At 42.8% G+C, this 26,806-nt stretch overlaps 1 protein-coding gene, 1 non-coding gene and 2 pseudogenes across 2 annotated transcripts in view; 3 read left to right on the top strand and 1 right to left on the bottom strand.

The window, feature by feature from the left end:
- Positions 1-26,806, top strand: part of SCD5 (stearoyl-CoA desaturase 5) — a 131,940-nt gene that overhangs the window by 42,975 nt on the left and 62,159 nt on the right. The window lies entirely within an intron of this gene.
- Positions 2,515-2,630, top strand: LOC120588616 (uncharacterized; annotated as a pseudogene).
- Positions 4,852-4,971, top strand: LOC120588466 (5S ribosomal RNA). The gene has a single exon (XR_005649247.1). It is a non-coding gene; the product is annotated as a 5S ribosomal RNA (ribosomal RNA).
- On the bottom strand, positions 9,634-10,015 carry LOC120588275 (60S ribosomal protein L34-like; annotated as a pseudogene).

Raw genomic sequence — 26,806 nt, 5'->3', positions numbered from 1 at the left:
GAGACGTGAGAGTTGGACAGGAGCAGTGCTGCTCAACTCTGGCTGCACAACAGAGTCACTGGGGAGCCTTTAACCACACCCGCATCTAGAGGTTCCTGATTTATGTGCTCTTGGGTGAGGGAGGTCTGGCTTGGGTAGCCGTTAAAGCTCTCTAGATGATACAGCCAGGGCTGGGAAGCGCTGCCTAGACCAGTATCTTTCAAATTGGAGTGTGCACGTGAAATCACGTGGGATCTTGTTCAGTCTTTGCAGTTCTGATATTGTAGGGTTTCTTAATTATTTTTTGGCTGGGAGAGGGCAGGGAATAAGTCGAAGAGACATTTTGATGGTAGTGAGGATGAGCTTCCTTTCATCATTTGGGAAAATGTGATTCAGTATTTGGTAGGTAGGGTTCAATTTGTATCTATTTTCAACTCAAAAGTAGGTTTATTTGAGGAGGAAAAGAAAAACAGATGTAGCTCTGTGTGTGTGGGGGGTGTGAGAGAGATAGAGACAGAGACACAGAGAGAGACAGAGAGACAGAGAGAGAATGTGAGGGCAAGAATGAGGGAGAATATATGAATATGTAAGTGCTCATGGGGTGAATATTCTACATTAATGAATTTTAGGGTTGGGAAGATCAAAGGACAACAAATGTCTAGGCTTCTTCAGGTCCAGTTTTGGCGAGGAGATGAAAAGAGGGGGCAGAGTTTTCTCGGCTGGGATTTAAGGTGGAGATCTTGCTTCCCAGAGCAGCTTAAAGGCTGGCAGATTCCATCTCCTCAGCCCTATCATTTTTTCTGTGCTAAGCAGCCATTAGCTCCAATTATTCTTGAATTATAATGACAGCTTTTGGTTTATGCAGGGCTTCAAATCATCTGAACTTAGGCGCAGAAGTAAAATTATGCCTTTCTTGGTCAGAACATTTCAGCTGGCTGCTTTTAGAAGGCTCTCTCCTTCCCGCCTCTTTCCATCTCCCCCACCCTTCAACTTGCTGTTACCCACAGACACTGTCTTGGAGTATCAAGGTTCTGCCTGATATCTGCACAATTAAATATATATTTTAAAGTCGAGGTCAGCCTTAGAGAGATGTTGCCTGCATTTTGCCTTCTGTTTTTTCTAATCTTCATAGAATGACAAATTTCCATATGTGAACAAATTCTCTTGGTTTAAAATTATATTTAATTAAAGTTAAACACTTCAGGCCTTGTGGTAGTGATTCTCCTGCCCACATAATTACGGGGACTTCTTTTGCTTTAGAACAGATCTCTAACAAAGCAGTATTTTTTGCTAAAATCCACGATCTAAGAATTTTCACAGTCTTATTTTCAGGGATTCCTCCAACTTGTGATTAAGGGGAGAAGAATATTTTTCTAATAAAGACGTTTTCCAATCTAGAGAAAATTTTTTTTTCTCTCCACGGTTTTGTTTTGACTTTTTCCCCCTATGAAGAAGGATTCTTCATAGCCTCGATGTACTTGCCTATAGAGTGGAAATACAAATTCTGCCTCACCTGTGGTGAGGCTCAGGTGAGGTAAGAGTTCTGAGGCTGATGCTAAGGCATAAAGCGTTATTCAGATGTCTTCTCCTTCTCTTTCCCTTCCTCTAATTCTTGTTTCTTTCTCTTCCTCAAATACATCAACTCCTCTCCTCCTTGGCACTTGGATCAGTCATTAGGTCATTCAAGAAACATTTTCTGAGTACTTGTGAGGCCAGCCTTTTGCTAGGCACTGAGCATGGAGTTGAAAGACCGTCTTTGCCCCCAGGAAGATGTAAGGGGAGATGGTCAGTAAATTAAATATAGTAGTGAATGAGGTAGTAGAGGAGGGGCACCTAACAGCCTAGGGATGGACGAAGGAGGTGGGGTGTGGATCGTGGTGCAGTCAGGGGATCTTACGGAGATGAATGACGAGTGGGAATTAGCCAAACAGAGGAAGCGTGGAAACACAGGAGCGAGCAGATGTGTGATCTCAGCAATCTGAAAATAGTTTGGCTGGTTCTTGTGGGAACCAAGCAGTCAATAATGAGAATCCTCGCAGGAGTTTTGAGTTTGTCTTTCATATGGTGTGAGTGATTTTTCTGGCTCACTGTGGCAGGATGGTTATTCTCAATTATTCTTTATGCGAGAGTAAGAGACTTGCCTCCTAGCCGTAGCCAAGGATGTGCTCTGGTGAGATGGCTTCTCAGAGTTAAGCATTCGCCGATGCTGCGAACATCAGAGCTAATGGGCCTCAGTGGAGACTGAGCCTCTGACCGTGGTTCCATTAGCCTAGTGCTCTGAGAAAGCTAACACAGATTCCTCCTGCTGTTTGCCATGACCTTAGAATTTGGAGTTTGCAAAGGTACTCCTTTATAGCATGATTTTTCAAATTGCAGGTCACAATCCATATTTTATATAGCTTATAAAGTCAGTAGGTTGCAAATAGCATTTTAAAAAACAAAATAGAAGACGTGGTTCCATAGTGTAGCAGTTAGCACGTCTCCTTTTCACGCAGAAGGTCCTGGGTTCGTGCCCTAGTAGAGCCACGGTCCATGGTCTACGGCCATGCCCCCCTGAATAAGCCTGGTGTCTGATCTCAGAAGCTAAGCAGGGTCGGGCCTGGTTAGTACTTGGATGGGAGACCACTTAGGAAGACCAGATGCTATAGGCATAAATAATAATAATAAATGAAATAAAAAATAGAAAATCAAAACATATTACACAAATGAGGGTTAGTATTATTTAGTGAAACCTTGTGTGTGTACTCAATGCAGATATCTTGTTTTACTATGGATCATGGAAAGAGAATTGGAAATACTTTAGATTGTATGGCCCCAGGCCAAGAAGGCAAAGATATTTTGTCTTGTATCCAACTTTAATTGATTTGTAGTGGTTGACTAGAGTACTGTATTGAAAACAATTCAGGGGTGGTATGTAGACTCAGAGAGAAAGGGCCATCATGGATTAGCAATGTTTGTCATGGACTTTCAGCAGGGGCGTAGGTTCGCAGGGTCTGTCTATTTGCCATCCCTGTGGAAAAAAAGCACTATGCGAGCAATGATAGTAGCTGCCAGCAGGTGAATTGTAATGCCTGATTATTAACGGAATGAACCAAAAGGCAATGCTTTCTCGGCTGTGATGAACCTCAGGAGATGGGAGGTGTGTGTGTGTGTGTGTGTGTGTGTGTGTGTGTGTGTACATGTACATGTACACATACACACATAGATACACACATACTTTATTACAGTTTTCCCATTAACAAAGAACCTCATTATAATGAAAAGCATATGTAGTTATTATTATTTGCTAATGATATAGTTTAAAACATCTTAACCTACTAAATTGGTTTTGAAAGATACTTTTTAGGCTAATGTAGCTGATTTCCTTTTAGAAGTTACAAAATTCAAAAGATTTACTTGGTTAACCCTTGCGCCCTGAGACAATCATTTATAACTTACGAATTGCATTATAGGGAAAGTTACCTCCCTGACTGGTGTTGAGTCTGGCTTTTCTCAGTTCTATGAAAGAAAATATTTAAAGCAATACTAATAATCAGGCCCAGTGTAAACGTCCCCATGCAATGTAGAATGCAAATATTCAGTCCATAAGCTCCTCTTCTCTCGCACACATCTGTTCATCTGCCCGTGTATTTATTCCACACACATTTATTGTGGGTTTACTGTATGCTTAATGCTATGCTTACACAGCTCTTTGCCAAGCGCTTAAGATACAGTGGAAAACAAAAACAGGCCTGGCCCCTGTTCTCATGAAGCTTGAAGACCGGTGAGGGTGACAAATAGTGATAAGGCAGCTATGTAAGTACGATGGGAAGGAGCACAGATGTAAGAGCACGGAACAAAGACGCCGACCCAGAGCAGAGCCTGCCCTCTGTGACTGTCTTACTACAGTCCGGACCTTTGGGGAAGACACATTCTCTGATATTTGCTACAGAGCTTTTGAGGCACTTTGTACCCCCAAAGCCCTTGGCAAACAACTGCACTTGAGCCTTTAACATGAGATTAATGCTGCGTGTAAAATAGGCTTCTGAACCCTCTCTCCCTGTCCACCCCCAGATTTTTTATCAGAGCATCTTCTTTTTCACCTGCAATGCTTCCCTTAAAACAAACAGACATAATTAAGCTCCTTTTGATCCCATAACTTTTTTCTTGCTACAAACAGCTCTCTGATGCTAGGCAGAAATAAAGCTGTATTCTCCAGACCCAAAAGGGCCTTCATGACTTCCCTGGAGCTTGAAGCACATTTTTCTGCAAGTAATTTTCTTAGCCTCGATGAACACTCTCGCCCATTGTCCCGTCGCATTCTTAACCTTCACAAAATATGCTTATTTGCTTCTAATTTCGAATTTCTTTTTATCCCCACTTGTGCATGTGAACCAGTTATTTTTAAGCAGACTTATTGGATATGATATTTCCTCATGCGTTGCTCCCTCAGACTGTTAGGCACCTCTTCCTGTGCACTCCCCTACTGTTAAAGAATAGATCTTAAACATGTCTGTGTGGGAGATCTTGGTTATGCAGCATCCTAGCCCCTTCTGATGGCCAACTCACACCAACTCAGGCTCTCTCAGCCTCCATAGTGTTAATAACAATGAAAGCAAACAGTTTTGTAGGCTGACTGCATGCCCTCCATTGAGCTGCATACCTTATGCACTATTTTATATGATCCTCGCTACGATTATGTCAGGCAAGTCCTATTATTTCCACTTACAGATGAGGAAACCAAGGCTTAGAGAAGTTTAATAACTTGCCACAGTTGTACAGCTGATATGTGTAGAATTGGGATTTGAACCCAGGAAGTCTGATTCCAGAATCCTTTCTCTTAGCCACCACACTTATATTGCCTTCCAAAATAAATATAAAATATGCTTAGGGGTCTACGGGCCATGCCACCCTGAACAAGCCCAATCCCATCTGATCTTGGAAGCTAAGCAGGGTCGGGCCTGGTTAGTACTTGAATGGGAGACCACCTAGGAAGACCTGGTGCTGTAGACGTAAAAAATTTAAAAATAAGGAATAGTAAGCTGACAAGGTCCTTGCAATCTGTGAGGTCAATCAAGCGTTGCCTCACCTAAAAAAAAAAAATGTATATATACATACATACACACGTACATACATACATACTTAGGGGTATAAAGCCTAAAGTCATTTCAAATGAATAACTCCCAAATCAGCATGAGGTTAAAACTGACCATTTCAAACAGCACATAGGCAGTTTATTAATGACTTCTGGAGCAGTGATTCCTAAGACGTTAAGTCATAGCTGTCCTTTAATTGTTGGATGATTTAGAGTGAAACTGTATAATGTTGGCCTTTGGAGCTCTATCTCTCAGTCTAGCATCATGGTGTGACTTCTACACAGCAAGATGGATATAGGTTTTCATAATATGAAGACACTCAGCAGTTTCTAAGAATAAAACATTGCCCATTTGGCACAGCTTGTATTGTTATTTACTTTTCTGTTTATATACTCATTCTGTTTTCTTAAATAGACTGTAAACTTCTTGAGAAAAATGTCCTTCGATTGTAGTGAATAATTCTTACTGACGACAGTGGTGATAAAGACAGAAGCCACCGCTGTCTCCTCCCACTGGCCTTTTCCACTGAAGAGTATTGTTTACTGAGTATGTGACTAGCAGCCCCCTAACTCAGCCCAGTTCTGCAGTCTAATGATAAATTTAGCACACCAAATTCTCTTTGTTTCTTCACATTTGGTTTTCTTCTTCCACCAACCTCTGTAAATTCACTCGTACTGTTTCTTAGGTCTCGAAGTTGTTTGGGATCTTCTGTAGTAGGATCCATACTATATACTTTCTCCAACCATTTGCAGATTTAATAACATTTTTATATTCCATTTTGCTGGAACAACAAAGGTGCTTTACAACATTTTTGCCCATGCACCTCAGGATTGCAGCAGATGCAATTCTCAAGCAGGCAGGTGTTAAAAATAAATGTCATTGCCTATCGATTATTTAAACGTATCCTTGGCCTGTCCAAGTAGAAATGAACACAGCTGAATTTGATGTCCTCGTCTAGCCGATCCAAAACAAAAACAAAAACGCAAAAATTAAAAACAAGAGTGGAAATAACGAAGGTCCATTTTCGTGTTCTCTCACCTCACTCCCTCTACTGTGCCCTGTGCTGTCTGAGCCGAATTAGCCCTTAAATCTGAGCCTGGTCAATCCTTCCATGGGCGGGTGCTTTCCTTCTGGTTTCTGGACAGTGGATGGGTCCTTCTCCCCACCTTCTCTCTTCCTCTAGTTTAACTGTGTCTAAATTCTGGTTCCCATTAAAGACTTGGAAGTTAAATTCTTCTCTTTTAGGTTAAAATGGGCTGGAGAAACTGATTAAATTCTTCTCGGCCTAAAATCTTTTGCTCTTCTATGAGAGTACTTCTTTACACAGTAACATGAGCAAAAACCTCCATTCCAACCCCTAGGTAATTCATTTTCTCCTCTGTGGTGGTCTTTCTGCCTTCCACAGTGTACTGCATTTGTGCTTTATGAGACTAGCTCAACTGTGGTCTCAAACATCAGCTCTTCCTTTCTCGCTTCCTGATTCCATAGGCCTGAATGAAAACCTTTCAGGTGGGTGCAGTTTCCTTATTTTACCCTGGTACTCCATGCTTTTGTCTTCAGTGATGTCTTGTTTTCTCCTTGTGCCAGTGGCAGGAATGAGGTACCATGGGAAATGCCTTTATAGAGAAAGGGGTCCAAAGACAGTTGGCCAAATGACACATTATTGGCCAACCTGGTCCACTGATTATCCATATGTAATGTTTGCACTTATAGGCAGCCTTGCAAGGACTGACACAACAGTGATGGTAGTTGGCATCTATTCGAACATTTACGATGAGCCAGCCACAATGTTAAATCCTTTAATAAACATCTAATTTAATTTTCACAAAATCCTGTGGGGGAAGTTACTGTTGTCATCCCCATTTTATGTAAGAGGAAATTAAGTGATGTTTGGAGAAATTAAATAGCTTGTAAATGGTACAGCTGGAATTTAGACCCAGTAGGTCTAGTTCCAAAACCCCTGTAGCAGTATGTAAGTGAAAGGTATGTGCTTTGGAGTCAGAGAATCCAGGTTTGAATGCTGGCTCGCACATTTACTAGCAGTGAATTGCAAGCAGGCCTTTACCTTCTCGAGGGCCAATTTCCTTACTTGGAGTTGTAAATAACAACTTTTCATCATCTACTTTTCAAAGTCATTATGAAAAGTATGATTAATGGTTTTGAAGTGCTTAGCACTGTGCCTGGCACATAGTAGGTATTCAGTCTATGGTAAATATTATAATTATTCTTATTTCTGCTTTAATATTACTAACTCTCCCCCATTTGTTCTGTCATATCTTCTCCAAAGATATATCTTCTTCCTGACATGGAAAAATATATGAAAGAAAGACTTTGTGGTGTGGGGTGGAATCGGTATGGCTGATATTCTTAAAGATTGAGATAAGAACCTGATTGATCTGAAGAGAGGAAATTCAAGTTCAAGTTTAAATTTAAACTTGATGATCCATTCTAGTGGATCAAAATATGTCATCATGGTCTCAGATGAAAGCCAAAAAGAAAAAAAGGCAAAGTGCACATCGGAGAATGAGAAGAGATATTTATGGCATCTCATCTCGACGAAAGCACTTTCATCTTAATTCACTAAAAAACACTCCTCAGCTTTGGAGAGCTCTAGCCTGGTCATCTGGGATGTTCTTTTGGATAATTTCCTCTGGTTCTCATTTTCCCGTAATCCACTGTTTCCATAGTTTTCTAACTCAAATACAATGGAAACCACTCAGTCCCCCGATTTCTCTCATGTCCTGCTCAGCATATCTGACTCCAGTTGTCATAGGAACTCGATTCTGGTATTTTTGGTTGTGAACAATAGTTTCACAAAGCAGTTCTTACTAATAATGAAAGCTCATATAGCACTTATTATAGCCAGACACGGTTATATGCCCTTTATAGGTATTAAGCCATTTAATTTTCACAAGAACCTTACGGGGTAGGTTGCAAAAGAAGAAACTGAGGAATAGATTAAGTAACTTGCCCATGTTAGATGGCTGGTATTTGATCCTACAGAGACTGCATTTAGTTTTTATTCTCTTAACCATCACTCTGTACTGCCTCTTACCTATCTGTTACATGCAGTACTCTTTGATGCTTTCTATTCTACTCTGTATTTTATTATTTTATTTTAAATTAGTGTCTGAGGGTGACTTGCAAAATGATTTCACAATTCTAATGTATATAGACATGAAATTCGAAAACCACTGGCTAGACCCTTTCTCTTGTGAGATGGACACCTCAGGCTGCCTTAGCCTGCTGCCTGAAACATTCTGTTCACATCTCTCCTTGTTGTGATGCCATGCTGCCCCAGCAACCCACTACTTTGAATTTGGCCTCCCACAGAGGTCTGCCTGCTGTGAAGGAATGCATTGGTTACGTGGACTTCGAGTTCCCAGTCGATTAGAAAACTGTCTCTCTGATTTAGGCTGGGAGGCTGGATCATGTGACTCTGTCTCCAAAAAAATGGGTCCCTTGGGAAATGGAGTCTCTGGATCAGACTTCAAAGCCAGCGATGCTGAGGGCCATGCCCTGGACCTTGACAAAATCTCCACGGTCCACCCTGTGTTGTCTTTGTAGGACAGCGAGCAAGACGTCTTCCCGGGGCGGCGATTCCAACACTGAGGAGTGACTGTGGGAGCGTGACTTAAACTTCCATGGTACCAAGCATCATTTGTTCCACAGTCAGAAACAACTCAGCACCCTCGTTCTTCATCTAGTACGAGTCCTCATAGACTTACCCATCTTTCCACAGAAAAGACATGGGTGCCACTTTTCCACCTCATCTTTTTTTTACTACATGAATAACTGCAACACATCACCTGCAGATCATTGAAATGCAATGCCTTTCCCTCTCACTCCAGCCGGTCGCTCTCTCTTAGATGGTATCCAGTGGGCCTGTGTCTTTATGCATTATGCATCTCTGTGATTATGCATTAGATTCTTGAGAACTAGCAAGTGATACCAGTATTCTTCAAGCATGTTTGGTTATGCTAAATAATTGATTGCATCTTTTATTTATAAAAATTTACTTGCTGGAAGTTCTGACAGGTTCTGCCAACCCATCTTCCCTATTAGATTTCAACTTTCCAGCATGAAGTCCTAAAACTCGCTTACAGATTTCAGTCTCTGAAACCTCTTAGGCAGGTGTGCAGATGAAGTCCTGTCTTCCAGACATGGGAGACTGGCCTTAAGCCAATAGACACCTGTACTGACCTCCTCCCACAGTCACGGACGGTAAAGCTTGCCAAGGCCTTAAGCACCTGGGGAAACCTATTAGTTTGTAGCCTCAAGAGCTGCCGTGTCCTAAATGATAAACAGCTAGGGACTTTCTGGACCTGGATAAATGTAATCATGTGATAAGTTATAAGCCCACCTAGTTCGTATGAGTGGGAGGATAATGTGAGCAAGGAGAAATATGGGTAACTGTCTGAGGAAAGAGACTGCACAAAGAGAACTTTCTTGTCTTTTGAAAGTATATTCAGGAGAAATGGTGAATAGACAAAATAAATGTAACTAGCAAGTCCAACAAGCATAATTAATAAGTGATACAATCGAAATAGTATTTATTTTCCTTGTTGCCCTTTAAAATATATTTTTTTGACTTTTAATTGTTTTGTTACTCAAAAAAAGCTTCACATTTTTATTTAGCTCTCGGACTGTGCTTCCGCCTTCAATGCTTTCACCACGGCTTTCCGCTCTTCAGTAAGGAAAGTACGCTTGGTCCTGGCATGGACACATGCAGCACACACGGACCCACCGCAGGCCCTGCGGACTTCATTAGAACTGCAGGTCTCGCAAGCACGAACTCTGCAAAGTCGGCCTGGGCACACGCCACACACAGATTTTGGTGCTTTCTGATCCTTCTTGGTATAAAGGTAAACAATTCTATTACCAAGGGTTTGGGACAGCCTAGTTTTGTTAGAGGCTGTACTGTAGGACAGCCTTCGATGGTAGGTCAAACGCTAGACCATTCTGAATACCTGCAGACACTGTCACCAAAAGAGGACTGAATTTTGTTCAAGAGGGGAAGGTTGACGTAAAAACTCAGCCTATGACTCTTTTCAACTCATGCTGAAATCCTGTGACATTTAGTTCCTTAAGAAAGTTATTTCATTGTCTTGTCCTCATGTCATCTGAAGTTGCACTGTCTCAATTCGGGAATGAGAATGTGCAGCCCAAGATGAAAATCAAACCTTTGAACCTGATTTAATGCTGACCCTCCTTTTCTCCCCCATCTCAAACCTGCACCAGGCTGGGAGTCAGCCCTGGGACAGTTGGTGGGTAGATGGTGGCCTCTCTGTGGTCTCTGCTTAATGCTTTTTTCCTGCCTGCAAGTCTCACTTTCCTAGCTAGTTTCTGAACCTCAAAGATTGGGTAGGAAGTTAGGGACAAGGGAATTAGAAAGCCCAGTTTCCCACTCTGGGAGCCAGGCCAGTGTTGGATGTGGACTCCTTCCTTTACTAGGCACTGCAGTGGGTTCTTCAGATGGTGCCCATTGTTGGCCATCTCCCTCCTACAGTCTCGTTGGCATAAGGAGATGCATCTTTATTCCATGAGGTCCCTTTGGTTTTTTTTTCTAAGACCCTAGCAATCCAGTGTCCACCTCTAGCTTCTTGCTGCCGGGGTCTCTCTGCCCCTCTAGATGTCCTATGAGACAGGACTCAAGCTAACCCCACACCAGCTCTCTCTTCTGAATGACCACATTTGGTCCACAGGACACAATTGACCCAAGAAACCCCACAAGAGCAGACCAATCCTCATATGCCTCTACATTCTGCTGTCACAGCCCATTTAGGGTGTTGAGGGAAGGATCCGGATCCATTGTATGGGTTGTTTCCTGGCAGTATTTCCAAATTCTCCAAGTGGTCCACGTAAACCTTCTTCACTGGGTTTAAGATGAAGGAGATACAGCTCTAGCTCCAGTTTCGTTGTGGGTGTTAACTCATGAACAGCTTTCCAAAAAAAAAGCTCTCTACCTATCTTCCCCTCCCCCCACACACCGCCCTTAGATTCCTTTCACGTCCTTGATCTGGATGAGGCGTCCAAGAGTGGTGGTGCCAGGTCTCCATAATTTCCTTTGTGAATTCTGTATGAGGGGGTTTGTTTCACAGTCACGTGGGAATCTGATATCTATCACATTGGTGCCTCTATTCTGTCAAAATAGAGGCAGAAGAAAATTCCATTCTCGTATCTTATTTCATAAACAATAGAAAAAAAGGTAAAAGCATGTGTTTCAGTTTTCTTTTGCTGCCTAACACCCCAGAACTGAGTGGCTTAAAACAGCACTGATAGGTCATTTCTCCGGGTTCTGGGCTGGGCTGGGCTGGGCTGCGCTGCTCCTCTGCTGATTTCACCTGGGCTCATTCCTGCAGCTGCGCACAGCCATCACTCACACGGCTGGCGGTCGGCGCTGACTGCTGGCTGGGCGCCTCGGTTCTCATTTTCACGGTTCTCAGCCTCTGGGAGGTTAAACCGGCTACCCTTTTGGTGATCCAGGCAGCGTTTCAAGAGACCAAAGCAGAACCCATGAGGCTTCTTGAGGCCTAAGCTCTGTGTGCAGCATCACTTTCCTACATTCTGTTGGCTAACGCAGAATGACATAACCTGAATTCAAGAGGTGGGAAAAAAAAAGACTCCACCTTTAACATTTCAGCCTGGCTGTCCCCAGTTCACTATGAGAATTCTGTCTGGGCCACCCTGATTCTAGACTCCTTCTGGACAGATCTGGAGTAAAGGATGAGGAGAGGAATTAAAATGAGTCTATATTTTTTGATTGGCTTACACTTGGAAGGATAGAAAGGAAAAGAAAAGATCCAGAAGGGTGAGAAGGGGAGAGGAAAAACCAAGCCAGCTGTGGCCGGCTTTGGGCAAGCATCCTGGGGTATGGACTACAGGTGAGGAACTGGGAGCCCTTGGTTTAGAGAACAGGCCACGCTGTGTCTTCCATTCATGAACGTATGAGCAGGTTAATATCTCTGCGTGAATTGCAGGGATGGGATCTTTAGGAGCTTATTGTGAAAATGGACTGTACCATAAATTAGATTTCTGTTGGGGCCTGGCTTAAGTGGACACTGTGGGATGTTATCCTGATACTTACTCCTTAATGCCCAGGCCCAGCACAGGTGGCTTTTTCCCCTACAGTCCCCCTCCCCTCCCATCTCCTACTTCCGTCCTTCCTCTCCTCTGACTTTGTGCCCGCAGGGAAGGTGAGTGACACAGGAGAGGTGCAGAGGGTACTGGCCGAACAACCCAGTCTTTGGGTGTGAGGTCTCAGGAAGAGGTGAGTGAGAGAAGCAAAGTGGCTCTGCTCAGCTGTGGGCTGTAGATTCAAGGCTCAGGGGTTTTCATTTTAAACCCTTTCTAAAGCCTTTAGAAATGGCTTTAAATGGGCTTTTTAAAATGTGAATGTTTTATGTGTGTTTATCTAGAGTCTAAGTTGAAAGGGCCTGTGTACCACATCAAATGCCCTTGCGGGGAAGGGAGTGGAGGCTGGTGATAGTGGAAGAGCAGGTCAAGTTGCTGAGAAATGAAGTGCCTGGGGCTTTTTTTCAGCTGGCAAAGGTGAGCAAACTCAAACAGCAGATTGTTGAAGCTGAGAAGCACCCTTGGAGGGGGATGCTTAGAAATAAACACACAAAAGCAACAGAAGAATTTATTTTTTACTTTCACAGAATAGGTATATGCTGGCCTTTAAGAGGATATTCCATGCTAAGAAAAAAAAAAAGCATTTTTAAAATTGTGGCTTTTCATTATCGACCAGGCTAACAAGCATTTACAGACTGCTCCACTATCCAGCTTCCTCCTAAATCATTCTGTAATCCTTTTGTCCTCTTTAAAACGTTTGCCCTTCTGAATCCTAAGCACATTTCTTTCAGCAGAAACATGGCATATACCCAGTAGAGCAGGAATGGGTTGAGTCTGGAGCATGCCTGAATCACTTCCCTCTTTCCCAGTCCCCACAGCTGGGCCACCTCAGCAGCAGGACCAGCAGGTGGCAGTGCTGAGCTAGGGACACGATCTCACTGCCGAGAGCTGCCGGTAGGGGGCGCTGCATCCACACCTCAGGCACCAGTATGATGACCCTACCAGGCTTCACGATTGTTAGAAATTTAAAGCAGGATGGGAATGTTAGATACCATATCTCTCACTGGATTCCTTTTGCTCATGAGAAGCCTGTGGTCCAGAGAGGGAACTTAGTGGTGAAAGTGGGCTAAAACCCAGCCAGGCCTCCTGACTTCCAGGCTGGGCTCTCCACCCTCCCATCGCCCTCGGAGCGCCCCTACTCCCATCCCCTTGTATGATCCCAAATATCTCACATGCAGCAAGTGTTGACTTGCACGCAGAGCTATTAGAAAAGAACAGAAGATGGAAAGGTGCTTACTGCTATTTGCCTGGGAAATCACAGTTTGGGGCTTTTTGCATTTGGCCTAATAGAAAAGGTCAACTCCTAACTAGTAGGGATGAGATTAAAATGTGTATTAAAAAAATTATTATAGTTAAAAATAACACACTTGAGGGAAATGTTACAATTGATTACAAATCACCAGAAAGTTATAATACTGTAAGAGGCAGTATACTGTTATATAGTGTCAGTCCTCAGTTCTGTTGTTATTAGGTCTTGGCCAAGTTTCTAAACTTCACTTTGCTTCATCTGTAAAATGGGATAATAGTGTTGGTAAAGATCAAATGAGATGAGGCATATAAAGTGCTTATCTTATGTGATAGCATATTCTAAGTGCTCAATAAGTACCACCACCACCAATAGTAATAGCAGTAGCAGCTGTTTGGCATCTATAACTTGGAACTGCAGGTATAGTTGTGTCTAACACAGCGGAGAAATGCCACTTCTCCTCACCCATTGGATATGTAGCTCTTCAGAGTAACTACCCTCTACCAGTAACCAAAGTTGTGACTAGGAGGTCGCTGGGGTTAGGGAACGGGGCGTGGGTGTGGAGGGGTGGAAAGGGTGAGTGAGCGGCTGCATGCTGTAAGCTTGTGAGGAAGAAAGAATTGAGTGAGAGGAAGCATGCATTCTTCCCCAACTTGGGGTCCTTATAGGTAAAAAAAAGAAAAAAAAAAAAGAAATAAAATAAAAAAGGCCAGGAAATGGACAATAACATATTTTTAAAAGAGAAAAATTTTGGCCACTTTTCATCAAGTAATTTGTGCAATATTTAGCATTTCTTTTACAGTTCTTAGTTTTCACTGTTGTTTTACGATTTGGGGTGATGCTCACAAAAGGGAGATATATTTCTAGGTGGTGGTTATTCTTTGGGCTAATTAAATTGACCTTATGTCCATTCTGTAACATATTTCAAATATTTAGGTTTTTGTTGAGATATAATTGACATATAATATTGAATTAGTTTCAGGTGTACATCATAATGATCTGATATATGTATGTATTGCAGAATGATCTCCACAATAAGTCTAGTTAACATTCATCACCTCACATGGCTATTTTTTCTTGTGATGAGAACTTTTAATGCTGCCTTAACAGAAAGGCACAATATAAATCAGAGAAGACTAGAAAGGCAAGCATGAAAATAGTGAGCCTGATTTTTTTTTCAGTAGCACATGATACAACATTGACTAATTGCTGGGTATATTTGACAAATTGAGAATAGAGTTCTTTAGGGAGCTGGGGAACTTAAAAATCAGACTGCCTTCAGGAAAATTGATGAGGGGATTACTGTGTGCAGCCACCACCAGTAAGTAGGACTCCAGGAACTTGGGCTGAATTGATGATCTGCCTGCTGAGGGGACCCTGCGTGGACTGACCAAAACTTTCTAGAGTCAAAGTGACTTAGGGGGGAAATTGCTTGTGATACATAGAATGAATGAAAGAAATGAACAACCAGAAACCCTAGGCAATGGAACCAAATCCACAAGGACAATACTATTTCTACTGCCTCCATGGTCAAAAAATTCTGAACACATCTTTCACACGAGGCCACAAATAGAAAACAAACCCTTGAAAAAGGATTCGGCCTCCCTAGTAATTATAAGAACTTAAACCACAAAATCACGCAGTGCCACTTAAACTGATAAAAGTAAATTACAATTACAAAATAAAAATCTGGCAAGACTTTTGAGGAAGCTATATTCTCATACCGATGTAAATTAGTACAAAATTTCTGGAAAGCAATGTGGCAAAGTGTAATGAGCCATGATATATCACATCCTTTGGGCTTCAAAACATATGTTTGAGACCATATCCTGGAGAAATAAAAGAAGAAAATTAGGGCCGGGGGGAAGAAAAATGGAAAAAATACTTAAAATGATAAAATAGAGCATACTGTGAGTATAAAATGAAATATAATATTACTATTAAGAATGATAAGTTTGTGTGTTATGAAAACCAATAGAAATGTTGATCTATAATGCTAAGTGAAAAATAGCTGAGCTCAAATTTTGTAAATATTGATTATAGGTATGTTAACAAAAAAAAAGCCTAAGTAATAATAAAGCTAAAAGAGATTATTCAGTTTTGTTACATGGCAGAGTAAGAAGAGAATTTGATTTTTCTGTTGCTTTGTTGTTGGTGTTCATCTCTCAATACAAAATTGGTTAAAAACACGATTTTAAAGACTGTATATTGTAATTTGTCAAGGACAGAAAAGAGGTAAACCCTACATTCCATCATGTGGTTTCTGACAGCTGCACAGTACTTAAACATGAGCTAGAATAGCGTAGAAGCAGCATCTCAGAGCTGCACAAATTCTCTGCTGATTATACGGAGAGAGAATGTGTGATCACCAGGAGCCTTCAGTGGCTGTGGGAGAAAAGCATGTTGGGTTAGCTGTCTGGTCGTCTCATCTGATGCCAGAGCTTTATCTACTTGGATCTGGTGTTTACATTGTTTTGGTTTTTTCAGAAGTGAGGGAGGCCATGGGAGAGAGGAGGGGGACAAAATGGGGGCTCCTTTCTCCATTCATAAGAATTTACCTCCTTAATTAAGCCAGGACCACCACATTTCAGCATCATAGGCCTCCTTTTCCTTCTGGTCTGCTCCTTCTTGCTGCACAAGCTTGGCTCCCTAGGGGTTATTTTTGCTATTTTATCCACCTCTAACAGCAACAATAATCCTAATAAAATAGAGTCACACATTTCCTTTAAGTAGCTAGATGTCCTTAAGGGTTTAAACACTGACTTCATTTGATTTAATAGTGGCCATTTTTCTTTTTGCCCTTGTGCCTGTGGAAGCAGGGCACTAAGCCTCATGGGTCGCACCCTTATTTGCTTCTTTGTAAATAAGACACAGAATTCTGCTTACATCAGGTGGTTCTCAAAGTCAGAGGGTGGTGGGCCCGTCAATACCATAAGAATATGTGCCTAAGACCCAGAATGTTGAGTCACATTTTCATCCTCGGGGGAGCACAAAATGCGTCATTAGCATGTGCTTCCCAGCAGAGGGGAGAATGGGCAGGGACCTTCCTGAGTTTTCACCTGAGAAGTTGTCACAGAATTTTCAGGCTGGGGTTTCCAAATTTTTTCTTCCCTTTCCCATGTTCTTCTTCCTTTTTTTCCTCCACAAATTAGAGGCCTTCAAGATAATAAGGTAACATTTCTTGAACATGTGCTACGCATCAGTCATGCTTACATATATTAACCTATTTAATCTTTACAACCACCGTATGTGGTAGATGGGTACAGTTATTATCTCCACTCGACAGCTGAGGAGACGGGCACAAGAAGCCAAAGTAGCTCGTCTAAGTTCACAGCATGGTAGAACCAAGCTGCAAACCCAAGCCACTGGCCAAAAGTGTAGGTTCTTGGCCGTTGAGCTGTACTACCACATGACAGTGAACCAGACCAAGTTCACCCATGCTCTGGGAAAGACCAAAACCAGTGTATGTGTGTGTGTGTGTGTGTGTGTGTGTGTGTGTGTGTGTGTGTGTGGCCCCTGACTGATTGTTCTGTTATTTACTCCGTATTTATACCCATTTCCTTACCCTCTCCATTTCTTGGTTTTCTTACTTACAAAATTGCAAGAACATTAATGGTGCTTAATTCCTTAGAGATTTGTTTTGATGATTAAATGTGATCATAAAGTCCTTAGAACAATGGCTGGTGAATAGTTATTATGTACCAGCCATCATCATCATCATCATCATTATCATCATCCATGCCAACATTTGAGAACCACGGCCTCACCTCTTTCTCCCAGACAGGTGGTGATGAAAATAGCATATCTGATGAGTTCCCAAGAGCCACAGCTGCTTCTAGTCTTGGAACTACACTCTGAGGCCACTGAGGAAGAGGATGGGGAGTCTCTCCCTTTCTCTGCAGCCCAGGTTTCAGTTCCTCCCCTGAACTCTCTCCCTGGAGTACTTGTACTTCCTGTCTTTACTTGCTGTGAGGGGACCCAGGGACTGTGCTCCAGCTTGTAGGGCTATCATTTATCAGTGAAAGATGCCATCTCAGAACCTAGCCAGTGGCCTGGCTATCAGCAGGCTCTGACAATGAAGTTTCAGCCAGAGAGACTCAAGCTGTTGAGAAGACCGGCCCTAGCAAATGCTGAACACGGGGTAGGCCCAGAAACCCACCTGACTGCGTGGCTTCGTGAATAAAACAGCAGAGGATTTTGGAAGTAATAGGAAGAGAAAAAAAAGAATCTTCTCTCTTCCTATGTGTTTTGAGCAAAGACAGGTGATGAAGCAGAGTGAGGAGAGGAAGAGGGACTGTAATCGCAGCTTTCATGGTTGGAACTGGCTTTGTAAGAAGCGAAAGCTGGAGGCGGCGCATCGGCCTGATGCAGGGAAATGACAACCTACCTTTCCCAAAGTAAATGGTGATACTGTATAAATACGGCGTGGCAGTTGCAGTCATTTTCCCACCTCTGGGGAGGGAAGGGAGTGAGGAGTAGATGGGGCTGTTCCGGGTCCTTGTATTTGTGTGGCTGCGAGGTCTGAATTCTGTCCAGCTCACTCTCTGTCTCAGTGAGCAGAGTGTGATGGCGCTCCCATTCCAGGACCCCAAGCCCTACTCTCCACCCTCATCTGAGCTGCGCTGCCTCCTAGCAGCTGGAGAGGCTCTTCGCAGGATGCAGATAGGCTTTGAAAATAAGAGTTCCACTTCTAGGCTGTGAGAGCAGAGATGTGACCCCAAGTTCGGGGACTCGTGGCCAGTGTATGCTGTGTGCTCTTGGTTACTGCAACTGTGCTGGTGGCTGTTTCCGGGGGTCTCACAGACCCAAGCCCTGTCTGAAAGTTACCTCTGGAATGGGGAGAGGGAGAAGGAGAAGGAGGGAGCTGGTGCTCTCTCCCGGCGGCCTGCTCTGAGCTCACAGGCCCTGCAGGCTCTCAAAGCTCCCCCAGCCAAGCTGCAGCCATGCCAGACCTTGGCCCAGCAGCTGCAGTCAGCACCTGGGATTCCTGACAAAGGCAAAATAATTGCTGTTTCCCGCTACAACCAGATGGCTGCCTGGAGAAGTCACCGCAGACCGGAAAGCTGCTTTCTCCAGCTTTCCGCTTTCAAAAATGGCAGACTTGGTTGGTCCCCTGCAGATAAGTCACAGAGTTGAAAATGATTGATAATGAAATGACAGGAATTGAAAAGCACTAAGACATCCTAATGCAGTGGAGCATCCCACTCTGGCAGTCGATGGCTCTAACCTCGCACCAGTTAGACTCACTTCGAGGACCCTACCTTATCCCTTCCACCCTCCCCATCCCGTTAATTTCAAAGATGTTTCCTGTTCCTTTAACAAAGTTTTCTGTACTCAGAGCTGTCGGTTGCAGAGCTGTGTGCTGGGGCTCTCGAGGTGGGGTGAAATTCAGGGCTGATTGCTGCTTTCAGGGAGCCTACAGTGGAGCTTATCAGGTAAGGTAACTGACTGGGACCCCCTGCAATCCTAACCTGGTGCTCAACGGCCACCCGCCCAACTCCCGCTCTGGCTCAGCCTCCATGTTCCCCCTCTCGCCACCTGCAGTATATAGCTTCTTTCTTCTGGGAACCCCTACCTCGCCCTCCCAGCCCCAAACAGATCCCTCTGCCTTCTAAATGGCAACCTACTTATCTTCACAGACTTGGCAACTCATCGCAAAGCTTTTGAGTGGATACCTCTTAGTGGCTTGGATTCTTTCATTTTAGTGGTGCAGTTTCAGCTTTCGGAGGCTCAAAGGTGGTTTCTTCACTTATGAGGCGGATTAGTGAGATTTGGATGAAAAGAGCTGTCCGCGGTTACCTCAGCCACACAGAACTTCCAGCCCTTCTCCAAGCACTCCATGCTTTTCTCCCTCCTCTCTGAAAAATTTGCATTCTTTCTCAAACACTGAGGTCAGAAACCACATCCTCTTTGTAGCCTTCCCGACTCCTCCAGACAGATGCAGTCACTGCAGCCTGTAGGTCTTCATCGCTTTTGGTTTGGCATCTGAGGATCTTGCCATCAGAGACAAAATCTCCCTCAGTAATTCTTCCCAGGGTCAGAGCTTTTAGTGCTGGTGTGCAATTTAGGGCTCCTTTGAGATGCTCATACTTGTGTTGCGCTGGGGAATAACTGGTTTTATTTTGATTTAAAAGACTTTCTCGGAGATACAAGTCCTGGCTTGAGATGTGCAACTTTGCAAGGGATCTCATCCTGGGCAATGGGGGCGGGAATAGTCTTCACTCTGGAAGTTGAAGCTTCTGCTCTCTACTGGTTGGAGAAGCGTCTTAAACATGGACAAGTGCTTTAAGTGGTAATAATAAATAATGGTTCTCAACCTTGCATATACTTTGTAATCACCCGGAGAGCATTAAAAATACCAGTGGCTGGGCCCTGCCCTCAGAGGTCCTGATTTAACTGATCTGGGATGCAGCCTGGGCTCCAGACTGTTGAAAGCCCCCTGGGTGCTTCAAATGTGCCACCTAGGTTGAGAACACTGCTCAGAGGAGCTGCCTGATGACTATCTGCAGGAAGGAGGAGACCCCTAATTGGTAAGTCCAGGGGTAGGCGAAAGAATTACGAGAACTAAAATGTGCTCGTTGAAGGGGGAAAAGAAAAGAACAGGTAGCAAAAACAAGACCTGCACAAGTAAATTCAGGATGATGATTCTTAAATGGCCTAACTTAGTGGACTAGCTGAGGACAGGATACAGATGCAGAGATGACAAGAGAGAGAGTCTTACTCATTGAAAAGCTCAAGGCCAGAGAGGGGAGGCAGAGGAAAGCTGGACCTTCCCAGAACCAGAGAAACGCCAGCTGGTGAGGGACTTACCTGTGGAGTCAGAACAGTTTCGACTGTCAGTGGGGGTGTCCAGGGGGCAGGCAGGACAGACTATTACTTCTCAGAGGAACCAAAGGCCAGAGCAGACCTGTCCCTGGGAGATGCAAAAAAGAATTCACAAGGGAGTGCATGGGTGGGCCGTAACTTCTGATTTGGGGAGACCATAACCCAGGGGTGGGGCCTGCACATTCAAAGAGGGTGAGGACAAGTGCCTCTCTGAGCATTTGGAATATATTCAACACTGTGCCTGGAGGGCCAGGGTGCACAAGTCCAAGGGTGCCACTCTTCCTGTGCTCTGGGTGGATGGCATCCCTTTGTTGACTGTTCCAGGGGCAATCCAGGTTGTATCCTCTGCAGATGAGCAGCACTGCGGCATTGCCCACTGAATATCACCGTTGCAAATCCCCACACCCACAGCCAGGTTCAGGTTTCAGTTGAATCTAAGGCTGATGAGTTCAGAATCAGATGGATATGGGAAAATCTCTCCTCACTTGAATGTGAATCCAAGAGCCTCAAGGTGTGAGATGAGGTGGCCCTAACACATCCCTCTTTTATCCTGTGATGATTGTATAAGTAAACAGACCCCATTCCATTAGGGTTGGGACAACCTCCACCCTGTGGGACGAACCTGGCAGCAATGACGGGTGCCCTTCAGAACTTTGACTATGAGAGAAAAAAGAAAAGCTGTCCTTTTTTCTTGACCATCAAGATTGATTTGTGGCAGTTCCTAGGGGAAAGGAGCAGGACGAGGAGGGTTATGTATGTGACAAGAATGTGCCAAGAAGCGAAGGCTTCCTCTAGCCCAGCATGTTTCAAACTGCAGATTGTAACCTATGAGTTGGTATGCAACAGTTTAGTTTGGATTGTGACCAACATTTAAAAATAAAATAAAATAGAGCGGAAAATTTCAGAGCACTGTATATAGTAAAGATTAAGGATTGTTTTACGAAATTTTTATTTGTTATATTTGTGTGTGTTTGAGGCTGCTGTGTGTAATATATTTTATTGCAAGTCTCTCTTTAAAAACAAACAACAACAACAACACACACACACACACACACACACACACACACACACACACACACACAAGCGCTGCCTCCTTAACAAGCAGTGTAAAAACAGCTAGTCTTTTCCATTTCCATGACCAGGTAACTCGTTTACCCAGTTGGGAGAATCCTATTAGCCTTGCTGTAAAAATTCAGGGTTATTTTTTAGTGACAAATGTGCTGGTAGCAGGAAGTAGTTGCATGCGCTTGTTTAAGAGCCTTCAGAAAGGGCACTGTCTCCCCTGGACTCATTCAAGGCATCCAGGGACTCAGAAGCTCAGACACCCTCATTTCTTTCCTGTGACTCACCTTGTCACTGGAATTGCTACTTCCCAAAATCAAGGGCTTTACTTTCATGAGGTATCATGTCTTAAAATTTCCATGGATGAGCATCGCAAAAACAAATGGAAAAAAAAAATACACTCATGCCACCCAACACTGTCATTTTTGTTTGGTGAGACAAAAAGATGTCATTGAGGTACTGCGAGTAGTTGATGATGAAATGAAAATAAAACCCAAGTATGGATTTTATCTTCAGGAAGTTCACATTGGCTGTGACAGGAGTGGTAGCTTTCTTGGGGTTTGAATTGCATTCAAGGTTCTATTCTAAACATCAAAAGACTTTGCCCTTGAGTCCCTTTAACTCGGAAGAAAGCCCAATGTCAACTACATTGCATGTGAAATGGAAGGATTTATTTATTTGTAAAGCTCTGGGAAGTTTTTTTTTTTTTTAAGCAGTAAAATATTCCTAGGTCTTGACATAGATTACAGGAAAGATTTGGCCTCCTTGTTATGGAACTTTTCTGACTTGAATTTTCTTTTTTCTTGTCTTAGGCCTTCAAGAAACCCCTCTTGAATTCTTCCTGATTATTATCCTAAATACGAGTGTACAACTGACATATAAACAAAATGTGTCCATCGATTTCTTTGTAAGGGAGAGGGTGAAAATTCCCTCTCGGTTATCATTTTTGTGCTCATTAGGGAAAAAAAATGCCACGGGGACAGGACAGGCTCAGGGGCCAGAACATCTGGGTTCTTATCTTCCTGCTGCCACTGGCTACTCCCACCGCCCATGGTCACAATGACAGCCTATAGAGGGGCATTTATCGTCTATCTACTGAGTGTCAGGCCCTTGACATTCCTCATCTTTAATCCTAAGAACAGTCCTTCCAGATTTGTTTTGTTCTCCCCATTATATAGATGAGGAAACTGAGACTCAGGATCAGAGAAGAGGCAAGCATAGCCACATGTATATCTTTTTACATTATTTTTTGTCCGACCCTTTTTTTTCAACTTATTTTAGGACCTACCTATTGGTAGGCAGGAAGGAGAAGTATGCACATGTTTAACTTTAATCACTTTAGTGTCAAAAAGCCAGCACGAGGCATGACCTAATCCACATTTTCTTGTGTTGGGCCTTTGCATCCTGATTCTACGTTTGGTTGATGTGTTCATGTGTGATGCAAAAGAAGAAACGTGAAATTTCGTATGTGTGTATTGATTCTCAGTGACATTTATTTTCCCCAGACTTCTAATATGAATATTTTCAAACACAGAGAATTTTAAAGAATAATATTTAAACACCTGTGTATCTACTTACTGAGATTCAACAATTATTGACATTTTACCATATTTGCTTTGTCTATCTATAACTTTTTTTCTCAGTCATTTCAAAGTAGATTGCAGATGTTATGGTCCTTTATCCCTAAATAATTTTATATGCGTCCTCTAAAAATAAGGACATTATCATGACTTAATAATAATCTAAAGTCCAGTTTATATTCAAATTTTCTCCAGTTGTCCTCGAAATACCTTTTATAGTTGATTTATTTGGAGCCAGGATTTAATCAAGCTCATTGCATTGCATATGATTATTATTTGTTTGTATTGTCTTTAGAGCAGACTCTCACCTTTGACATTGACTTTTTGAAGAGACCAGGCCAGTTTTCTGTAGAATGTCCCATATTTCGAATTGTCTGATTGTTTCCTTTTTCCTCTATTTTCTGTAAACGGGGAGCTAAGTCTAAAAGCATATTTAGATTAAAGTTAATCATATTTGGCAAGAATGACTGCTTCATATTTATTGCAATTAATATCAAGATCTTCCACTCACTATTACTGATGCTAAGTTTCATCTCTTGGTTAAGTGCTGGATGCCTCCATGGTAAAATTTTATTTTCTTCTTCACAATTACTAAGTAATCTGAGAGGTGATGCTTTGACACCATGGGGATATCCTGCTTCCCAACAATCCTTTGACCTATGATTTTAGCATCTGTATTAGTTTGCTTGGGCTGCAGTAACAACGTAGTACAGACTGGGTAGCTTCAGCAGCAGAAATTGATTGTCTCAGTTCTAGAGGCTAGAAACCCAAAAATCAAGGTGTTGGCAGTGTTGGTTCCTTCTGAGGGTTGTGAAGGAAAGATCTGTTCTAAGCCTGTCTCCTTGGAGTGTAGATGTCTATCTCCCTGTGTCGCTTTAGACTGCCTGTGTTTGAATTTCCTCTTCTTATAAGGACACCAGTCATACTGGATTAGGGCCCACCCTAATTACCTCCTTTTACCTATAAAGACCCTTTCTTCACATAAGGTGATATTCTGAGGCACTGGCAGTTAGGACTTCAAAATTTGGATTTTGGGGGGACACAATTCAACCCGTAACAGCATCCATGGATGATTCTTGCCAGAACCCATTGTTTATCAGGGTCTTAGTTTGGTTCTCTGGGAAATAGATTCTGAGGTACAGATTCGTGTGCTTGTTTATCAGGGACTGTGCTTGGTAATATCTGTGAGTGACTAAGAGAAGTAAGATTGGGCAGAAAGAGAGGCTGAACTGCAATGCACTTGTAACAGAGGCCTTGGCCTGCGCTGCAGGCAGCTCTGGAACTGGATGGTCCTTCAGAGACGTTATAAATGGAGGCAAAGGGCCAGGCCTTTGTAACCCCTTTATCGAGTATGCATTGGATACAGGCTGCTCCTAGGGAGCAGGCAAGACCTTGGGCCTGGTAGCTTGCTTCCATAGAGAGCAATGTCTGGAGAGAGACTCAGACGTGAGCTGTTAGGCACCAACGGTGCCAGCAGTTGTGAGAATGAATGCCTGGGTCCTGAAGGGAGAGGTGGGCGGCACTACACCACCTGGACACCTTAGGATTACAGAAGGGTGATTTCCCCCCAAATCTACATTTATTAGTTGCCACTCTTTCAAAAGTAAAAGTTTTCCCTCATCAACTGGAATGAATTATAGTTCTTTCTAAAAAGACAGGGTAGATGCTTAAATCTTTTCCCTCCACCAATTTTCCAAGTAAGGAGTTGGTATTATTCAGCCATACTCAGGGTCACATTATTACTTTTGCCATCATGGGTGCCTTCTACTGTAAAAAAATTAGATATTATATTTTACAACTGTGTAGGTATAAAGATAAATATAGCTTAGATCGGATCGATTATTATATGTTTATTTGTTTTCTTCTGAAGAAAATATACTGTGGGCTTTTGGTGTCGTGTGTACAGTGTTTAATGGAGAAGTTAGCCCTAGTTATGCTCCAGATCAGGGGCCAGGCAGGTGATAAACGAAGAGGGTTGATTCCGAGTGTGTATATGTGTAAGAAGTGAGTGGGGTGACTGTCTAAAGGGAAGGGACGTTTAGCCTCAGTAGACAGTTACCATGCAGAAAAGGGAGATGGCCAGGTATTGCCAGATGTTTTAATTTTTCAGAATAATCCAGACATAGAGATTTTAAAATTCGAAATCTTCTATTTTTAATCCACAGTTTAAAAAATAAAAAAATCTGTGGGCTGATTACGGCCTGAGGGGTTGGAGGTCGTTAGTCTCCCAGGGGAGGATTGTTGGCCATTCCCATACTCAGTACCTTGCAGAAAACCAGGCATGCGGAAGGTGCTTGAACATGTTTGCTAAGGAAAGAATGAATGAATAGGCAATTTATTAAAATTAGGTTAGATTTAAAACATCAAAATCAGTGAAGGCTTGAAAACTAGGCCCTGAATTATACTGTAAAAAAGAAAAGAAAAGAAAACAAAACAAAAAACCCAAACAAACAAAAGAAGCCTGCCTTGGATTATTCATAGCAATTTACAGAGACTTGGCAGGAATAAAAATATGTGAAGGAAACCCTTTAAACCAGAGTTTGTGAACTAGGTCAAGCCGCCTTAGTGATGCTATCACCATTCAGAGAATTAAAGGAGATTTTTGTGGTATCTTGATAGAATGCAGTATTATTATATTTTTTACTTTTTTTTTCTATTTAGGGCACAAACATTATTGTCATTTTTCCCCGTGGGGGAACCAAGTATACCTCACTGCCAGATGTTCAAATATTTTTCATTGTGTCCTTGGCCTTTGGTTGCTAGATGGAAGTGGGGTCAGAACCCACCGAGTTTGTGCCGAGCCCCTGGCCAGAGGAAAGAGTGAGAAGGATGAGGAGATCTTTGGAGAGAAAGAGGGACAGAGAGAAAGCAGTGCCTTTCCAGAGGCTTTCCCTTGACTCATCCCAATAATTTCCAGCTCTTTTGTCTCAGCCATAAAAGTGACAGTGGTCCCTAGGGCTTCCCTTGTCAGAACTTTCCCTCAAGATGCCCCTTCAGGGCTCAGCGCTCAGCCCTCTGAGATCTGAGAATCCAACCCTTCATGCTTCATTGCTGCTGAGGTGCCTGCCAGCTCCTGCGTAAACCTCCGGGGCCGGGCTTCAGCCACTAGCTGTCTGAAGTCTGTTAGAGGAACTGCTTGTTAGAAAAAAGAGAGAGGGAGGGAGAGAGAAATGATGACCCATAATTACCCAGATAATTCAGATGATAAGGACCAAAATTATTCTTTTTTTCTCACTTCCCCCAAATTGACCAGTTTGGGTGCTGGTTTTAATCAGTTTTCCTTCAGAGAGACCAATATTTTTGAAACAACAGTTTTCCATTTATGGTCAGAGACATTAATGAGACATACATAGCTAGTAATATAAAATGCATGTGCGCACACATCTCACACACACACACACCACACATTCACTGACCAAGAGAAAATCAAAACTGAATACTTAATGAAAAAGGAAATTTAGCGTACCCATAATGCAAGAAATTATTCTCTTTGTACTCAATTATTTCTAAGTCTAATTTTGATAGTTGTGTTTTGATTTTGATAGTTCGAGAGAGATGGATGATGGAACTATTCCTGAATCATGACCTCTGTGCTTGCTCTTCCCAAATTCACCTAAGAGAAGCTGGGAGGGCTGAGGATCAGGGTAAGAAAACGCCGCCTTTGCGACCTGGGGCATCCTTTCGCCAGAAGGCCCTGCTTCCTGGTCACCCAGCCTTGGCCTGGCAGTGGCTGCCTAGTGATAAGAATAATGATGTTTTCAGTAATGTTTATGGAGAGATTGCTATTCGCTAAATACCTTATATACATTTTCATTTGTCTCACAGTAGCTGTTTGAGATAGTCTTTTGTTTGTTTCGCAGATAGGAGAACTGAGACCAAGAAAGAGTAAGATGGTAACACCACCC

Source organism: Pteropus medius, unplaced genomic scaffold (genome assembly GCF_902729225.1).
Source record: "Pteropus medius unplaced genomic scaffold, Ma_sr-lr_union100, whole genome shotgun sequence".
In the NCBI taxonomy this organism is placed as follows: domain Eukaryota; kingdom Metazoa; phylum Chordata; class Mammalia; order Chiroptera; family Pteropodidae; genus Pteropus; species Pteropus medius.
This window is presented reverse-complemented; position numbering and strand designations above follow the sequence as displayed.